We start from the raw sequence: 12,607 nt of genomic DNA, 5'->3' as shown, positions 1-12,607 counted from the left end.
ATAAAGTAAGTCACGTAAACAAGTATGGTATAGTTACCTTCTTTCTTTCTCCTTCTCTTCTGAGTTAGGACTTGTCCTTTCTTTAGGTGTTATTAGTATTCGTAAAGAGTGTCAATCGAAGAATGCTTTCCCTCTGGCACCAGGGGGTTCGGGGGGATGTGCCCCCTGATACCTTGTTTGGATTAAAGAAAAGTAGCCTTCTTTCGCATTTGAGGGCATGGCACCAAACGGACAGCCTAGGGATGCCCTCCTCGGCGATACAAGGCCATAGTTTCTTAACAGATTTAGGTTAAAGACAGGAATTCACTCGCCTACTTGCTTTTATCCGTTCAGTGAGGAGATCCGACTCCTCCCTTCACTCGTTCAAGATCGGAAAACAACTCGAACTCCTTTCTTTTCAATCTTCAATCAGAGGATGAAAGATATGAAAGAAAGTCTTATTGTCTCTTTTCTCTTCTGCTTGTCTTTCTTCTTTTCTTCGAGGAGTTCTCCTTGGTCAGTTTCCTCAGATTGAAGATAGGCAATCCGTTAGTAGCAAGCAGTTGTTAGTAGCAAGCAGCTGTAGCTAGCAGTTAGCAAGCAGCTGTTAGTAGCAGTAGCAGGAGTAGGAGTAGGAGCAGCAACTGGGGAAAGACGCAATCGAGACAGCTGGGAACAGAACAGACCAGTAGGCAAGCTAGGAGCTATTCCGATCTCGACTTGGGAAATAGAGCAGTTAGTATCCGCTAGCGATTTCGAGTTCTCTTTCGTTCCGTGCTTTTCTTTTTCTTCGGTGATAAAGAAAAGAGTTCTCGAGTTCGAGTTAGCGAGTTGTTAGCAGTAGCAGGAGTAGCTAGTAGCAGCTATGAGTTGGTAGCAGTGCGAGTTGAAGTTAAGCAAGCAAGCAAGTCGGACTCGGTTTAGTGAGAAAAGTAAGCAAGTAAGCAAGGATAGGATTCAAGCAAGCAAGTTCTCATATCGGAAAGAGAAAAGCTAGCAAGCACCCTATAACCACTATCGCAGCCCCGGAGAAGGAGAGCTGGCAACTCTGCCCTCGCTCAGCGGTAAGTTTCAGAGTAAGTGCGAGAGTATGAGTGGTGAAGTGAGGTGCTGTTAAGCCGAAACGGAGAAGATGCTTGAGTTCGAGTTCGAGCAAGTAGGAAAACAAATCCCAAAAGGGGTAAGAATGATTAATAGAAGAATTCGTGTATTAAGTATCAGAATAGCCAACTAGGGCTGTTGGTAGGAATGGTCCAGCAAGGGCATCTTCGAAGTCGACTCTTGGAATTCATCCTTCTCGGTGAGTTGGTTTTAGTGGTCCAACCTGGTATATGTCAGAAAATCAATGTTGTCAGTCTCAGCTCGTTACCTATCCATTGAATGTCACGCCGTATACCTTATCTGTTGGTTGCATGTTCCGTCTACGCCGACAAGACAAGGCATTCCCCTCTTCGAAAGAAAGGAAGATGGATGCCCGAACCCTGTATTCAATCTTTTGTATGTATAGCTGTCGCATTGAACAATCAGCTTCTCCCGCCCACCAACCCTTGATGAGCTAGCCGAGCAGACAAAGAGAGTGTGACCAGAGCGTACCAAGAAAATGAGGCTGGACCGAGCCCTACCGAATGCTCTCCTTCTATCTATGCCACATCTCCTATGAACGAAACCAAGAGGGCCCCGTACTCAATAGTTGTTTACCACGCCAAACCGTACCGGGATGGATGAGAACTGGAATGAACACCATGGGGAGCTACACCTGCGCTTAGGAGAAGAATCCTGTCTGACTGACCCTACCATGATTGAATGACTGAGCTATGCCATGGAGGAAGTCTTTCTCTGAGCATGCCGTGGAAGAACTACTACGCTGCTGCCTTGGCTAAGCTGCTTGCCCGAAGCTCTGTTCCTATCACGCAAGAAAGAGACATCTTTAACTGACATGGATATCTTTCGGTCTCAATTCCCGTATTTCAATCTGAACTGCTTGGTCGGAAATTCCATATCTTTTGACATGTCACTGAGCGATCTCCCTCGTATGGCAATGCCAAAGAAAAAGAGTAGAGCAGCGTCTCGCGGAAATGAATTGACCAGATCGATGGAATTGCACGATGCCGAGTTCTCTCCTTGTCCACTACCTCTGATGAACGAAAGCGATCGGACAAAGGCAAGATACCTGAGTATATAAGGAGAAGACCGACCTTAGCCTATTGAGGCAAGATCTCAGCCGAACGCCACGTACTCGAGCTTTGCCCCGCCCACCTCCCTTCTCGTGTTAACACACTCACGAATGAAATATCACATATGTATACTGACTCGTTACTACTACTTGAACCTTACCTACCCGAGCTATAATACAACCAGATAGCCTAGGACCATCAATCGATCGGCTAATCCGATCAGGCAAGAGAATAAGAGGAAATATTAGACACTACGCAATTAGACCTATGTGCCTTATCATCCCTAAAGAAGACTCCTTCCCCATTTTTTAGTAGGAAGACCTGGAAATTGATATCATCAGTAGTGGGCTTTCCGAGCTTGAAGCAGCAGGCATCACGAGAACTCAACCTTCAATGTTTGGTGTGGTATTTGACCCTGCCCCCCTTGTCTTTTGTCTTTCTCTTCATACATCGACCATACAATTGATCTGAGAAGGGATGCCTTGACTTTCATTCAAATCATAGGAATTCGGGCCCTAAAAGCATGCGTGAAAAAAGAGGGCTTTTCTTGCTAGATCAGTAGTCGAATTACCCGACCCATACTCTTTCTACTTAATCTTTCCCAGCCTGGGTCCCCCTCTGGGGATAACCCCTTGAGGAAGGGATTTCGCCTCAAAAAGAGGTATTTGTATTGTAGTGCAATATCGAGAATTAGGTAAAAATCATCACCTCAGCGGGGATCGCTATGCCACTTAAATGTCTTAGTTTAATAAGTTCCTTTTCAAAGCCCAAGTGGGCCCAAGAGCTTGCATCAGAAGATATGCTCGAGAAGGACATCCGCTACCTAGGAAAACAAGAGCTGACAGCCCTTCCTATCCCCGGGGCGAAAACTCGTGATAGAAGGAAGCTCCCATACGGCTATAGCTAGAAAGTTTTTCACGTTCATCACAATGGGCTCAAAAACCCCTGTTCCAATCGATGGTTTTGGGATTTTTTGGCTAATAGTTACTGAGAAACCTTCTATCAATCGTATGCCTGTGCTTGACACAGAAAGTCCAGAAGTGGGGTTCTTCTTAGGAGAATTCTTCTTCCAAGTCGAGTCACTGGGACCCTACCTGCCCTTTCGAAAAGGGCTTTGCCATACCAGATCAATAGTCTCAACCGAAAGCCCTCTTTGACCATGTCCAGGAATCCACTTCTTTACTATTTAAATAGAAACTGTTGGAATGAAGTCTCAGTAGACTATGCCCCTCCAGCCCTTGTCTTTCCTTCCCCGGTCAGTTTGCTAAGAAGAGCAGCCAGTGAAATAGCTCCATGACATGGTCAATCGCTCTGCTCCAGTTGGTTATTCATTAGGAAAGTGCTTTGGGCGAACGCCCGGCCTTGTGTTCAATATTTCGTACGTAGACTTGTAATATCTATATCCAAATAAAGAGTTCCCAGCGAGGCGTTAGGAGCATTTCTACCGATCCATTCCTGTGATTGTGGTATAGTTCTAGCATATCATAAGTGACCTTCCTCTGACCCACCCTCTGCCCTTATCTCCAGAGGGGGACCCCTGGTCATCCACCGTATAGTACCTCGGGGTCAGTAGCAAACGAAAGCGAGCACGAAAGGAAGGCTTGGACCAGCTCCTTGTAGGGTGTAATTCCAATTGTCTTTGTCCCAATGCAATGTCTGTAATCAAGGATCGAGCCAGAAAGAATAGCTTAATAGAGATCGAATTCGGTACAGATATAAAGGAAAGGTTCACAGCAAGAGCATCCGGCGGGCGGGGTGTCAGCAGTTGGGCCAAGCGAAACAACAACATCACATGAATCTCTTTGTGGATCACTTTTCCTAGTCGCATAAGAAAAGAAGAGGAGTCTTACTACTGAGCATGCAATAAAGTGTAAACAAGGCTCTTGCGCACACATCCGATACCGGTTTGCTTCCTCCACTGCACACACACGGCTAGTCGAAATGTGTAATGACAACGAGAAGACTGAAAGCGAGATTGCAGGCGAGTTGGTGATCCCAATTCATCATAGCCTTGTGATCGGTTCGCAGAGAAGAGCTTGAATGCCTCATTGCTATCGCTTGAATTCATCTATTTGCTCATAGATCTTGTTTGTGGTCCACGAAGGGAATGTTCAGCAAGTATGCCTGCAATCATCAACAAAGTGCGCTGCACGAAAGAAGGGCGAGCTGTGATCAAGCAGAAATAGCATAGTAGACGAACTGGTCAATCGATGATGAGTGAACCTTCCCCGGGCCCCCTCTGGGGAATGCACCACACGAGCTTCTTTCTTATATGATTTGCTGGCACACGCTAATGGAAAAACCAAACAACGGAATGGGATGATCGATGGTACCATTTTCTTCCTTCCTGACTGCCCTATTACTATCACTTAAGGGCACCGGCATTAATCTTTCGTATGTGAGTCAGTTTGGAATACCCAATTATATCACATGATCGAGACTCTCCTATCTCCATTTCTCTGGTCACATATTCGAGTAGAACCAAGAAAGAAGGGTGGCGGGTTGGGGCCTTCTGATCCAGATACCTTAGATCTAGCTATGCTTGCTTGCTGACCTGTGCTACCTATTCTATTCTTGACACATTAGGGTTGGAATAAATAGTAAGCTGAGCTGCCTATCTCGCTGTGAGCGCTACCTAAGCACTGTTGAAGGCACTCAGAGAAGAGTGGGAATAGTCCTAGATAGGAGAGGGCTTCTCACTAACACTTTCGACTCACTGCCAAAAGCTCCTTCTTGTGCGCTAACGCTGGAAGGGATGGTTTTGGGTGGGAGAGAGACCACTGGCAGACTTACTCGTTTAGATAGAGATAACAGAGCTATACATAAAAAATATGGAACTCAGTATCCCCACTAAATGCATTTCGCTTACAGTCACTAGGAAGGGGTTCTAGTAACGAAGGATTCCTTCTATAGGTAGGCCACATTTCTCATATTCATTTCAGTGCTTTTGGTCTACCATTTGGGAAAGCAGGGGCAAGCCAGGCATCATGCTTTCCCGGGGAGATCGTGTCAATTTACATAATAGTGAAGCTTCTCGCGCATTCGTGCTTGCTGTGAAAGTGATCTTCGTAATCAAGAGATGGGGCGTTCTCTCTCCCTACTTAACTAACAAGCAATGGGGACAAAGGCCTCGAATCCTGTCTTTGACGGTGATCATAGCGTGTCACGCTGGGAAACTGATCGAATGTTTTCTGTCTGTGGATTCATTCAAGGTCTTAGGTGAAAGTCCTAATATCTTTACGAGGTCGAAATAGCATCACAGAAAGAGCAGCCGGAACCTACTCCCAGTTGGCCAGCATCAAAGCAGGAGCTTCTCCCGATGACACTACTAATGTGGAATACCAAGTGCGAAGGTTATCCATTTAGATTGCTGTCTAGCGGTACTTTATGGAGCGAAGCTGCCATCCAAAGCATTCTTTCTGGAAATGTTTGTGGAAAGGTTGGTGAGTAGGGCGGGTTGTTTCATAGGAAAGTGGTTTGATAAAGTGGTAAACAACGGGTGAGCCTCTTAAGTGAGCTTACGGGCTCTTCACGAGAGTTCGTATGTCTCTCAGAGGACTGACAAGAGAGTTCCCGGGTGCACCTTCTGAGTACTAACTACCCGACTCCGTAAGCTAGGACCAGTCAACCTCGTAGCAAGGAAGGCAGATGCCCTTGATCCTAGGGCCTTACTACCCCCGTTGCGAAAGACCCACGCGTCCTGTACGAACGATTGATTAGCCCAAGTGGACTCTCTCTCTCTTTTCCATGTGCCAATCAATCAAGCCATCCGACCCGACGCCACAATTCCCTACTAGTTCAGATCCCTCCGTCCTACCCACTTACATAGAGGGTCCATAAACTGGTGTGGGTGAATCTCTCGCCTCTATCCCTGCTGCCCCTCCAGCTCCTACACCTCCCTCCCATGCATGCTACCTTCACAGGCTCTGCTGCTAGTTTCCGACCCAGAAGGGGTGACGCGGACTCTAAATCAGGAAGGGGTGCTCTAGGTGCTTTTTAGACTCAACCAACCATCGTAGCCCCCTTAGCCGCTATGTATTGATCACTAGATCGGATGCTTTTGAAACAACCGGTCAATGAGGTAAACAGGTTCTGGATCGATTGGATCAACTACAACTGGGATTGGATGAACAGAAACTTGTCTAGGGTATGAAACAATTAGCTTCGTGACTGGAATCAAACCCCGGACCGATGCATTTACTGGTTCAACAGGGTCAATAGCCACCCACTACCTTTGCTCCTTACTACTCACTACCCATTCGGTTACCAGCTTTCTCTTACGAAAGTCCGTCCCCGGGACCCGCTCCTTTTACCATGACATTGAGATCTAGACGTCCCCCTCCTTTACACCCTTCTCAATGCGATTCGATCCGGACCTCGATTGACATGCTGTAATTACATCTCGAGTAACGCCCTGGCGGCTATTGGGCACTGCAGCATCAACTAGCCTCGGATCTGCCTCTACGAACGAGCTATATCATTTGCTGCTTCTATAGTGGGTGCCTCTCCTCCCCCCATCAGGATCGGCAATGCCTAAGCCTTTAGTATCCTATTAGAATGAAGTAAAAACTGCGAGTTCGACTAATGACTAAAAAGAAAGGGAGTCAGTACTAATCTAACTACTCAATGGATATAAAGGAAGGTAGTCTCATAACTAAATAAAAAGAAAGAAGAGAAAGAACTGGAAGTTGGCGCCTACATAACTGGTTGCTTGCTTACCAAGCCATCCTGGACCAAAAGATCAGTCCTATAATACCACTCACTGGTAAATTGCGCAATACTTCTTCGTGAGTCTCCGCTATTTGAATATGGAACATCATAACAACGAATAGGAATGAAACGGCAATAGCTCCTATATGAACTACTGGGAAGATCATAGCGGAGAAGTCGAGACCTAACAAAAGAAGTAAACCTGAAGTGTCGCGAAAGACTGGGATGGGAAACGAAACGGAATGTACCGGATTTTTAGCACGTACAACCATCAAACCAGAGACCAAGCATCATAGGAAGAAATTTTGGGCTATTTTTACTGCTTGTACAAAAAAAAAGCTATTAACACCATAGGCGTCCAAGCTTCTAAAAACAGTAGAAAGAAATTCCAGGACCTGGAGATCCTCATAGCCCCCTTCCTCAACCATTTGCTCAACAACATCATATGCGTTCTTACCTCGTGGGAGGTCGAATTCCAAACCTTTTCTCTCGAGTATATCCATTACCTTAAAATGGACGTCACTTTGGGACACATGCGGATAGCCGCCCCGCGTGGCTAAAAGTAAGCCAAGAGAGCTCAAACTCTTTTTTTTTTCATTGGAACTAAAAAAAAGAGTCTTATAAAGCCACTCTACGAGGGAAGTCCTCGGGTCGAGTCTTTGCGAGTTCATCCCAAACAAAGCGAACCCATTCCTGGTCGGGAAGATGCAGATAAAACGCCAATAGCCGCTTCTACGGCATAAGCTTTAAAGAAGAGAGCTATCAACGCTAATAAACATTTCATAAGAAAAAAAAGATTTTTATAAAAAATGAAACAGTCATTTCCATCTTTTTCTGGCTAATCTAATCAAAGAACAATACAAAAATGCCGAAAAATCCGTCAATAAATGACGAACTCCATTATACAGATGATAGGACAGGGCTAAGGCTGTAATCTCGACGGAGATTAGGATGAGCTTTGATGAATAAAACAAGAATTGGTAGAAATTCTCATAGGTGAAGCAAATCAAACCTATTTTCAGACAAAGAAGATAACTAAACAAAACTATAGTGGCTAGGAAAGCCCCGGAGATTCTATGGGAAATTGGAAACGTCGAAGTGAGCTGTGGCTTATAAATAGGAAGATGAGGAGATAACGGGCGAAGGATATTCATATGTTGATATGAAGATTAATGTTCATTCGCTCCTTGCTCGCGGAGCGGCATACCGAAAAAAAATGCAATCAAATCCTCTTCCGAATTTATTGGAAGAACGCGCTGTTTCGAGAATTGGTGCGAAGATCCGCTAAGATATCAGCGGCATCCTTCGCACGTTCTTCTATCGAAATGGGTTTCCCCGGCGCGCTCCATTCCATTATTTCCTCCATCACCTGATTGGTGATGGACAAAATCGGATCGGGGTGGGGGTGCACCCCCTCCTCCCAGCATAGGAGGATAATGTGGGTCTCGATTACAGTCCTATAACAGTTAAGGGAAGAAGCCCAAAAATACCCCAATGCCCAAGTACTTTCTAACATCTTTTTCTTAGTTTTCTCGTCACGCTTTTTTTTCCTTCGCGATTCCCTGGATTCCTCGTCGATTCTTACCCACGTTCTTTTTCTTTTCTCTGGAGCATCTCACTTTGAATGAAATGCATTCTTTTCGATACAGTAGGGTACACTGAACACCAACCCAATCTCGATTTCCGTTTTTCAACAAAAACTTTTTCTTGCCATAAAGGATCACATCACCCCTTTCCTTTTTCGCCCGCCAAAGAACAAGTAGCCTTTGCCACCTATTAATTCATTACGGGAATGCAAATTATCTATCTATTCTATGTCGATTCAAAACGCTATTCGACGACTGATTCATATAAACGCTCTTTTTTTTCTTCATGCTCGTCGAAATGCGCCCAACATCTCTGTTTCAATTGATGGACGACTTGGCCCTGTAGACTTGATTCACGCTTTCAATCCATTGATTGAACTAAACTAATCACGCCTTTCCGATCGCATGTGTGGCAGCATATCAATAGCGATCGTTATGAGCTTTCGACACCTATTCCTGCCTTAAGGAAATGCATGAGCGATAGACTCTTTTAGTTCCCTTTCTTTCTCTACGCTCAAACCCTTTAACAATCTTAAAAAAGCTTTCTTGACGTCTTTGCGGAAAGCTCTATATTCATAGATCGGTCGTTCCAGATGTGATGTTGCAAGCCGCCGATCAGCGCAACCAATATCTGACGCGAGGCCAGTTCTTCTTTCTACGATTACGATAAAGATCGAGCCGATTAGTCAGCCCCGTTGATACGCTAAAGCATAGCAGCTCGAGAACTCACGAACTGAAGAGCTCACGTCACGAACTAAAGATGCTACGTGACGCTTCATATGCGGATACAAGGGCCCAGCCCATTATGACTACGGAAGGCTCCTTTTTTGTTTGCTTGATGAGTCAGGTTCCGCCCATTCGACTGGCAAAGTTCATGAGCTGGTTTTCCTTCATAGGATCTCAATCAAGATTTTCTTTTTCATTCCGCCCGACTGGAAAATGTCATTCTTTTACCAATTATTAGAAAGAGTCTTTCTCCGCGGCAAGCATATCAAGCAGGATCGATTGGATAAAATAGGTGAGGATAGCATCGAACAGTTGATCGGCTAGGCCTCGTAAAGGAAGGATCGCAAGAGAGGGATCGGATAGGCCTTGAGTGTTTATACCCAACCCTTTATCGCTGACGCGTATAAAGAAGTAAAGGACGCATATTTGGGGATTAATTGATTGCAACACAAGTCTTTCCGGCTTTTTCGTTCGATTTCTTTGCCAATTCCCTCATCGTGTTGGATGAGTTGATTGTTTGATTGTGGGGACCCATCTTCCGGAAGTCGTGAACGAGCTTCCGTTAATTATAGTTTCCGTTTGGGAAACCAACCCTTGATTAACTGCAAGAAAAAGGATAAAAACATCTTTGTATTTCTTTGTATTTTTTCATGTATAGATTTACAATGAAAGGCCAATGGCCGGATACATCATTTTGTTTATATGAAAGTTTCATTTGGGAAAGCCTTCTTCTCTCTTTGTCGAGCAGCAACATCTTCTCTTTGACCGGCGCAGGAGACGATAGCAATAGCTTCTTTCTTTGACTGGTTGCTGGTCCCTTGGAGCATGGGCCACAGCTACTTGGGTTTAGGCCGCTGAACATCATTTGGATGGACCGAGGCTATATGTGCTTAGGCCTTTTGGGATATCATTTGCTGGTCTATTTGGATGGGCTCAGATCCTTTCATGTAGGAGAGTCTTTGATGGGCTCGAGTCCTGCTTGTTGAGCTTCATTTGATGGGCTCGGCTCCTTTGCATGATTTCATGTGAGGAGCCACCTTTGACGGGCTTTCCTTTGAATGGGACCCATGTCCTTTTCATTTGGCAGGCATTTTGTGGGCTTGCCTGATGGGCTCAAGTTCTTTCATATGGGAGAGCACTAGATGGGCCCATTTGATGGGCTTGGCTCCTTGTATAGGATTGCACATTTACGGGCTTTGAATTTGGACAGATCCAGCGGGCCTTCTTGCATGGACTTGGGCTTGCTTTGATGAGGGGTAGGCTTGTTGTGCTTTGGCCCTTCTGTGGACTTTCATTAAGGAAAACAGACTTGACAGGCCCAAGTTTTCATTCGTGGGACTTTCCTTGGATGGGCCTTCGATCTTTTGTGGGCTTTCATCGAGGCGCTTTTGCGCAGGCCCGAGTCTTCATTTGTAGGACTTTGTTGGATGGGCCCGTGCATGTAGGCTTGGGTCTTTCATTCGGGCCTTCTTGAGGGCACCCTGTGGGCCGATGCGTATAAGCTTGGGCCTTCTTAACGTGCGTCATTTGACGACTCAGTGCATGGATGTCACGAGCCCATTGGCATAGGCTTTGGCCTATTTCGTAAGTGAGCAGTCTTTGGCAGGCCTGGAGATTTAGTTAAGGGGAGTAGGGGTCTAAAGCCCATGTTACACGGGTCGTGCACACTTCATTGGCACCGGGCCCGTTTCGTGAGGGCCACGCCCATATGCATAAGGCCCATTTGATCTTCATTTTTATTTTTCCCCCCTTTCCTTCTTTTCTTTCTTTTTCTTTTCTTCTTCTTTTTTTGTTAACAATATGAAGAGAACACATCAGGTTTGGTCTTGGAACGCCATGCTAACACCATGCTTAGCAAACCATGCTAGGACCGATCTTAAAACATCATGCCATGGGTGCGGTCACGGCCTCAAAGCCGGCAACATTCTTTCTCCGAGAAGCCAGTTATGGAGCATAGCCAAACCTCGCGAGGGAAGCGGGTCGGGGACGACGTTTCAAAGCTGTCAAGCAAAGAACCTTTGCTGCAGGAAGAGGTGATGGGAGCCTTGTTCGGTATCAGGCTTGGTGATGTTTCGGAAGCCAAAGTTGATGGCACAGTAGTAGAGATTAAACTCAAAGCATCACTCTCCTATCTCCATCATGGTCGAAAATGGACCGCATGAGTGACAAAAGATCGGTCCTTGTGGTGAAATGTCAGACCGTGGGTGCTTCTCGGGTGCTGCAATCACACAACAGCAACAGTCCCTGCCATGAGCCCTGCTACGGTTGTATCTGATGGGAAAATCCACCATGAGCATTAGCCTTAACGAGCCCAAGGTTGCTTGGAAAACCTCAGCATTTTAGTGGTTGTAGGAGCAACGCGCAGACGAAAAGTTGTGTTCTCCACTCCGTAGGAGCCTCATGGAAGCCAAGAGAAGAGGAGCAGCGGCACGAGGTCTGGTACTGTTGCGATTCTCGTCATTCGACAGGAGAGACCGAGAACTTCAAGGACTTGCATGTTAGAGATCCAACCAACAGTGCTCTTCGCATGGGTACTCGAGAGCATGAGGAGACTCTCATGGGCTTGGCCACACTTTGCATACATGTTGATGAGGCATCTCAAGCCATGAAAGGCTCTTTCTCAAGGCAGAAAAGCCTGATATCTGTAGACCATTTCAAAGCCATGAAAGGCTCCTTCTCAAGGCCGAAAGGTTTGATCTCAGTAGAGAGAAGAGGGGAGCGGCCATCCTCATCATTTCACAGTCATGCTGATGATTGTGTGCAGCCTCCTCTTCGGCAGACAAGTTGCAGCAGCGGAGGTACTCAAGGGCGTGCAGCAGTTTTGCCACTGTTAAGTTCCTGGGATTGGCATGTTCATCCGTGTAGCTCGGCACACCAGAAAGAGGTGGCAGCTGCATTATCATGGTGGTTGGAGGTCGAAAGAGCATGGATTCGTCATTGGCAGCTCCGGTAACAATGGCGGTTCTTTTCTTTCTCCTTCGTAACAGCGAGCTTTGCACCCTTCGCAGCAGCCTCATTTGCAGCAAGCTTTGGCAGCATCGTTTCTTTCCACATGAGATGCAAGACTTTCATGGAGTTCCCTCTCTTTCTTTGGCAGACGGTTTGTGACATGATGAACATGGTTTCATTGCACCATATTCAAATCTTTATCTCCACGCTGGACGTGGTTTTGATTTTCATGTTCCGGTTCAGCAGGTTCCGACTTCATTCTCGTGTTCTCGCTGTGTAAAAGTGAAGGCAGGTGTATGATCTCAACGGCAGCAGCGTATGAGGGTGTTTAGAGCTTCATCACCAGCAACGAAATAGACTGCAGCTGCCTCGGAGATATCAGGGTTCGTCATGGCTTCCTTTCCATGGTGTCCATTTGCAGCAGCGGTGTGAACCCGGCAGCAACGGAGGCCGACTCCCAGCAGCCGTTCCTTGCGGTTGTGA

The 12,607-nt window shown here is 46.1% G+C and overlaps 1 long non-coding RNA gene across 1 annotated transcript; it reads right to left on the bottom strand.

Annotated features, from left to right (window-relative positions):
- Positions 1-1,852: 1,852 nt before the first annotated feature.
- Positions 1,853-9,166, bottom strand: LOC122647658. Its single transcript, XR_006330947.1, has 3 exons — positions 8,900-9,166; positions 5,023-5,027; positions 1,853-1,863 (listed from the first exon to the last, which is right to left on the bottom strand). It is a non-coding gene; the product is annotated as an uncharacterized LOC122647658 (long non-coding RNA).
- Between the last annotated feature and the right edge of the window lie 3,441 nt (positions 9,167-12,607).

Source organism: Telopea speciosissima, unplaced genomic scaffold (genome assembly GCF_018873765.1).
Source record: "Telopea speciosissima isolate NSW1024214 ecotype Mountain lineage unplaced genomic scaffold, Tspe_v1 Tspe_v1.0109, whole genome shotgun sequence".
In the NCBI taxonomy this organism is placed as follows: Eukaryota; Viridiplantae; Streptophyta; class Magnoliopsida; order Proteales; family Proteaceae; genus Telopea; species Telopea speciosissima.
Note: the sequence above shows the minus strand (reverse complement) of the source record. Positions and strands in the feature narration are given on the sequence as shown.